This window comes from Silene latifolia, chromosome 2 (genome assembly GCF_048544455.1).
Source record: "Silene latifolia isolate original U9 population chromosome 2, ASM4854445v1, whole genome shotgun sequence".
NCBI lineage: Eukaryota > Viridiplantae > Streptophyta > Magnoliopsida > Caryophyllales > Caryophyllaceae > Silene > Silene latifolia.
This window is the reverse complement of record NC_133527.1, coordinates 169,545,861-169,553,182: the sequence shown is the minus strand read 5'-3', so window position 1 is coordinate 169,553,182 and position 7,322 is coordinate 169,545,861. Positions and strand designations below refer to the sequence as shown.

Here is a 7,322-nt window from a genome sequence, read left to right as displayed (position 1 = left end):
TTGCCTTCCCCAACCTCTTCAAAGTTGTTCTCTTTTCTACATCAAGTGCCACTATGGCCTCTATTGGACAAGGTAATCTGTTTTTCCCCTTCTTTCCCTTTATTTTTGTGGACAGCGGGCCGCCCACGGGGGCGCTTGGGACGAAGGGGCTCGAAAACAAGCGTTTGCATTTTGTAAGGAGTCGCCACCAATTTTTATGGGAAATTGGAACCGTTCGAATACCTCGTGTCATGTCAGGACACAAAGTAGTGACATGAACACTAAGCAATCGTTACCCTTAGCATTCTATGTCTAGAATGACTCTCGTGGATGCCAATGAACACGGGTGCTCACGGAGATCTGGAGTAAGGGGTGAGGGTACGTATTAGGAAGCTCTTTTGATCGAACACCTAATCCCGCCCGCCTCGATAGCGGCCTCTACTAATGATTAGGGAGTTTATTCGTACTCGATATATCGTCGGCTATATGCATGCTATGCAACATCCAATAAATTAATCCTAGCATGTTAATTAGACTAAGTCGGTGAACACGTAATTAGCAAACAATTGATGTCGAAGTCGGGATTTAATATTGATTTACATGTGAGAACATACAAACAATACAAGAATGAAAACAATAAATATGAATTACAATAATGAAGATTACAATAATTACATCGAAATAGGCGATTTATGTCGAAAATACCTTTAAAACGGATAATTTGAGAAAAAGGAATAAAAGAAATAATTAACGAACAGATATTAGCGTGATCATACGAATATTAGTTGATTAATACGTAAACTAATTAAACTACGTCAAGGCAGAAAAGGAGTTCGAGACAAAATCACCACTGAACAGCGCAGAGAGAGCGCGCCTTTGGAAAGAGGCGCAGCGCGGCGATTCCGCGTCTGTTCCAAAGGTGAGTTCTGGCTGTGAAGCCGGAACTGCAAACCGTTAATGTCGATTGGTGATTTTAATGATTGATTAAATTATCTACTCGGGTGAAAGTAATTAATGGATTATTTACATATGAATGATGGTCATGAAAGCAATAAACAATGAAACATGAATGAGACGGAAATTAGACGGATTAATTATGTGAAGGGTCGATGTTAATGAACGATTAATTAGTGACATCGGTGAATGAAACTAAACATGACGAATTATCAATGAATATGGATGCAAATATATCAACGATGAATTCCAGAAACTCAATATGAACGAAATTGAACTTCTAAAACCCAGATTTGAATATTAATGACGAAAACCCGTAAATACTGATTATCTAGGATTTAAGTCGGAACAATGATGAATTAGGCATATTAATGATGAATGAACAATTATATACATGTGAATTGATATGTTATTATGATGAACGAATTAATGAACAAAAAGAAACAAAATAAAACAAACACAAACACGAATTACAGAGGACGGAGAAGAAGAAAAGAAGCGAGAATCTGCGGCGGCCTCACGAAGAGGCGGCGCAGTGCCGCGCTCCTTCAAGAGGCGCAGGCGATTCTGCGTCTTTTCTCTTCGTCTCTCTACCGGAAATCCGTAAAAGGTTTTAAAGACGGTTTTTAGAAATCGGTTTTAATGGTGTGTTCGACATAAATCTTACAATTGTTATACGATAAACAAAATACAATAAATAAAGAGAATTATACACCCTCAGACTTACATGTTGACGAAACGAGAAGAACTAAGAAGATCGATTAGTGATGCTCGACGCGAATGCAAAGAAAGAGTGCCCTCGTAAGAGGAAAACGATTGAACAAATTGATTAATTAGATTGATTAAGTGTAGTGGTCAAATTGGTCGGTCATGCAACGGAGAGGCTGGTACCCGGAAAGATCCGAGCTTACGTGGTCGAATGTTCAAGCACGTAGGCGCCAATTAGTAAGAACAAAGTCTAGAATGCAAAGGGAGAAGAGAAGGGCGGACACTCGCGTGAGAAATATGAGGAACGAAAGCTCCTATTTATACTAATCACACGGAGGAATAGGGTTTCGGAGACTCTTTGGAAGTGAATCTCGGAAAGATATAAAAAAGATACGTAAATCATGCAAAGAAGGGCACGGGAAGAGGCGCGCGCCACTGCGTCTCTTGGAAGAGGCGCAAAGACTGCTTGCGTCTATTCCCGGAGGTTTCCTCTGTTTAAGAAAGATTTCCGTGTTTTAGTTATGGTAGGACGGATTTAATTCGATTATCTTTTGAATATTACGGGATATTATTTTCCAAAAGATAAAAATTGAGAAATATGGAATAGAAATATCCGGAACATTCCAGAACATTCTGACTCGGGATTTTACAGCTATCGGAAAATGGAGACGGTTTTTGACCCGGACTCCGAATGTACTCTAATTACTGTCAAAACGACCGTATCGGGACGTGGATGACAACTAAGAGGCTGACATTAATTTTTGAGCAATCACTTGACGATAATCTTACGAACTGTCACTAATCGTTCCGCGAACCAAACATGCGGCCCAATCATCACCGGGTGGTTTGCGAGGGTGCGAAACGAGGTGTCTCTGAGCCCCCACTTTGACTGAGGCTTGGACAAGGCGAAAGTCAAAGTATAGCCATCAGGTCAATCGAAGATTACAACCTGACGACTATGGCGACGCGAGGCGGCTCAAGGGGTCTGAGCCAAGGACCTGTCGTCGGGAACATTTTAGAGTCTGTCGACTATCGGGGAGGGTCGTTTAAAGTCCATTAGACTACGTAAGGAAGCTCGCCAGCCATAAGAAGAGACCATACCTGAGACTTAATCGAACTTCGCGGGGAAACAAGAAATGTTGAAAGCAGCAGGACGTCGGTAGAAACTGCTGGGGGGAATCCGCTTGCGTTGGTCTCAAGCGAACTCAGGCAAGAAAACTTGAGGTTGAAGTTGCTTGCGTTGGTCTCAAACAAACTCTCGTTAGGGAATACACCGACGATTAGGGACATCTTGATCGTCGGGGAAGAAGGTCTTGAGTGAGCGGTACTGCAAAATACCACTGCGCCGTAACAAAATGAGCAATACTGCAAAATACTGCTGCGAGGGGTAAAATGAATTTGGACGATACTGCAAAATATTGTCGCGCTGGATAAAATGCGGGCCGGAACGAAGAAAAATCGTCGAAACGGACCAAAATGATACAAAATGTCATCGAGGAAGAGGCGCACCAAAGATGGGCCCACAAATAACGAACTCATAACGAATTTTCGAAAATTCGTAAGGAGGGAACAAAAGGAAGAGGCGCAGCAAGAGCTGCGTCTCTTGGAAGAGGCGCAGCGCCTGCTGCGTCCTTTCCCCAATTTGACAATTCTTGCGTAAAAAACGCGAAATCAGAGGGTTTTATCTCATTATTTCGAAACACAAATCTTTCAATTTCTCTCTCAAATCTTCACCATTTCCGTCAAGGTTAGATTCAAAAGCTTGCTTGAAATATGACTAATCGAGGTATGTGTTTTAATCTTGCGTTAATCACCCGTATTTGTCGAATTTTGAGCCGCAAACATTAGGGTTTTCGACCCTTTTACTCGAAAATTTGGGGCTTTTCCCCCAAATGGATTTGCTTTGCCAAATTGATGCTAGAAATGGATAGTAGGCAATGTTAGGAACATAACCATGTATTCACTTTGAATTTTCATCGAGTTTTGAGCCCTTGAGCGAATTTTGAGACGGTTTCACAGCTAGATCGAAAATGGCTTCGAAAATGGCCTTAGGATTGCCCATTTGTGATGAAACTTGATATTTGGGACCCTTGGGTGACGGGTAAACTTCCTGTCATCTCGGAATTTTGGTTGGTGACAACTTTTGCAGGGCACCTTTCTAGGGCATAACCGCCATTATAGCGAAATGCTGCCGAATTTTCGACTCGAACCCGGAACTAGGCTTTGACTTTGACTTGACTTGACCCAACTTGTCACATGAGTGCTTGAATTGGTGAGAATATGGCCAAGGATGGCCAGAAATGGGCGACTTCCGGGCCTTGAAGGCTCGAAATAACTACTTAACAAAGGCTTGTCATCACGTGATGCGGCCTGGACTTGCTTTAATGTTGCAGGTGATGATGCTTCCACTTCCGGGAGGACTCCCATGGAGGTTGATGCCAGTACGGTTGAAGAGGCCTTGGAGCAGACTTTCACCGACGCGGTGATGGCTGCTGCAGACGAGGTTCCTGAGGAGGAGGTTGCTGATGAGGAGGAGATTCCGCGACGGGCCCACCTCGGACGAGGGGGTCGTCAGCTGAGAGGAGCTCCCGCGTGGGCTGAGACTTGGGAGAGTAGACACCTTGTGTGGGCTGCAGAGGGTCACTTGTCCTACAGGACGGTGAAGAGCTTGGTAAATCGGAATTCCCTAACTCATTACTTATCCTCTTTTTGTTTTTCGTTCAAATTTCCTTCAAATTCACTTCAGAACTAAAGATAGCCTTATTTCGAATCATAATAGGAGGCCGGGAATATCCGGTCGTTCTCGGGGTACACGACGGCGATGGAGCACTACGAGCGGCTGTCGGAGGAGGAGAGGGCCATGATTGAGCGTGGAGCGTTCGGTCCTCTCGGTTCGGTCCGGAGGGATATCGTGAAGAGGAAGTTGCGGGCCAACCTTAGCCTGGTCCGCGCTTTCTTGGATCGATTTTGGGATACGACTTCCACGTTTCACCCGCCTTTTGGTGAGGTGGGAGTCACCTTGGAGGATTACGGCATGATTTACAGTGCAGCCGTGCGGGATCGAGGAGATGGTGTGGCCGGAGACCGGCATGAGAGCGGATTCGGCCGAGGCGAGGAGGTTGATCGGTGGAACCTGTCGCCGAAGGCTGTTGCGTGCGGGTTTGGTACCCAGTACCTATGTTCGAGATTACTTCGCGGGAAGACCCCGATCGGTGGTGATCGATGGGAGGGAGACGGCGGCTCCTCCTCCTTGCACAAATGAGCGAGAGGGCTCGTCTGTGGCTTTGGTGGTTCTTGTCTTCGATTTACCTCGGAGACAAGGGTGAGAGGTCATGTCGACGAAGCTTCTTCCCTTTCTTGCCGACTGAGCTCCCTAGGGCGTTGGGGACTGGTCACCGCCGGTTTTGCGGTCCTCATCCGCTTCATGAGGGCCATGGTTCGTCCGGAGTTGATGGAGAAGGGGACTTCTCCTGGCGCTGTCGGACCTGGGCTACTGTTGGAGGTATGAACCTTCCTTTGGACCAAAATAAATTCCTTTCTTTTATCAAATATCGAAAGATCGTCATTGGTTATCCCGTTTTACAGGCGTGGGTGTACTCTTACTTCCCGGGCCTCGCGCCCAAGAGGACGGAGCCGCTGGAGAGGGCCTATCCCGTGGTGAGGGATTGGGTCATGTGCCGGACGAAGAGCAAGCGTTCTTCTCACAATGTCTACCGGCGGGATGTGAACGCCCTTGGTGGCGAGCGTGAGTATCCCGTTTGTATGCATTTATACTTCTTTCCCTTCATCGATCATAGGAATGATCTCTGTCTTTATCTTGTCACAGTGGGTGCCCAGACCTTGGGCGGAGTATGCCGAGGCACCTCCTTTTGTTGCTGAGGTCCTTCGACCTAGGAGCCCGAGTCGGCTGTTGTTGTGGACGTCGATGGGTCCTGTGTGGTACTTAGGCGAGCGTTTGGCTCGTCAGTGCTCTCGGGGTGCATTGACGGTTCCTATTGACCCTCCGAGGACGATGTTCAGGGAGCCTTCTGAGGCTGAGAGGGAGGCAGACTTGGCTGGTGCCAGTGGCGATGACCTCCTTCTGCTTGGTGAGGACTACTCGGCGTTCCTTTACGGGAGGTTGGCGTACTGGCCGGTAGTGGTGAGTATCCTTTTATTTCTCTTTGATTGGCTTCGGGAATTACGATGAAGGATCATCGATTAATGAAAGCTTACTTGTCTTTGCAGGAGGTTGAGGCGGCGGGCATCGAGCCCCCAGTGTATCCCGAGACCCTCGAGTACACCGACGCGACCGGGAGGACGACGATCTCCGAGTTGCGTGATTTTGACGTGGCTGTGACGGATGCTGGCCTAGACGACTGGCAGCATCTGATTCGGAGGGTGAGCTTTTACTTTGCATAGTTTTTGTGTAAGAACACATTTGATTAAACTTGTTCAGTTTACTGAGAAGCTTTTGAAACGCAGGTCGCGCCATCTCGGTTCGTGGCACTATGGAGGGTGGCCAACCGGCTACGAGCTACAGCCATCGAGGCACTTGTCGGCGGTCGAGGTCGTCAGGTATGAACCTTATTGGATCTCTTTTGACTTTTTGATTTCCAGATTTGTTTGAATTGGTTGACATGAGCCAACTTGTTGCTGTTCTCAGGCCGATCGTGAGCTGGAGCGAGAGTTAGCCCAGTCCCGGGAGGAGACGGCTCGTTTGTCGAGGGAGCTCGAGTTTCGGGACGCCGAGATTGCCGCTCTTATGGCGAGGGTTGCCGAGTTGGAGGGTGCTCGGCGATGTCTGCGTGGTCTTTGTAGTCTTGATTTTGAACATTTTTGGACTTGTTTGGGGCGAAGCCCCCAGTTTGTTTAGACTTGGATTTGTTTGGGGCGAAGCCCCCAGTTTGCACATCTGGATTTGTTTGGGGCGAAGCCCCCAGTTTGCTCGTATATTTGCTTTTTTGTTATATATACGATGGCCTGAGTGCCTTTTGCTGCTGGGTTGTGTTGTTTGTATCTGCAAGTTAGCTTTTGGACAAGTTTGGTAGACAACGGTTTGCACCGTCATGCTGCCGAAATTCACATAGAAAAACACATTCATTTACATTTTTATATACGCATAAGGCCTTTAATTGGTGCAAAATGAGACTCGAAAAGGACGCGAAAATGCAAAAATTTTGTCGGAAATGACCGGACGATAGGGAGGGTTACCCCCGCAAAAAAAAAAGAAGAAAGAAATATATAAGTTAGAAAATGAAGAAAATAGAAGTGAAATGATTAAATAAAAGTGAAAATGAAAAAGAAAAGAATCAAAGAGAGGAATTAAAATGAAAACTAAATATAAAAGTGTGAGAAAAAATGGCCGAAAATGCCGACGTCGTCTCGAAATGCGCGTTCATGGATCAAGGAAACCTGGAGCATGGTAAATTTCGCGGATTTACCAAAATAAAATCCCGTAGGAATAGGAAATTATTCGGTTATAGAATTAGGAAAGATCCAAACGCGAAATCACGAAGTGATGCTAGGGAAGAGGCGCGACACGAGCCGCGTCCCTTTGAAGAGGCGCAAAGAGTGCCGCGCTTTGTTCCCAAGCAGTGTCGGTTACGATGATTTTTGGAAACAAAGAATTAGTATAAATAGAAGCGTCGATGAAGCTTTAAATCACACGATTCTTCCTTCTCTTCTTCGTCGATTCACAT

General features: G+C 46.1%; 1 long non-coding RNA gene across 1 annotated transcript; it reads left to right on the top strand.

Annotated features, from left to right (window-relative positions):
- The first annotated feature begins 5,731 nt into the window (after positions 1-5,731).
- Positions 5,732-6,182, top strand: LOC141631103 (uncharacterized). The gene is made up of 3 exons (XR_012537587.1): positions 5,732-5,782; positions 5,869-6,021; positions 6,106-6,182. It is a non-coding gene; the product is annotated as an uncharacterized LOC141631103 (long non-coding RNA).
- Positions 6,183-7,322: the final 1,140 nt, after the last annotated feature.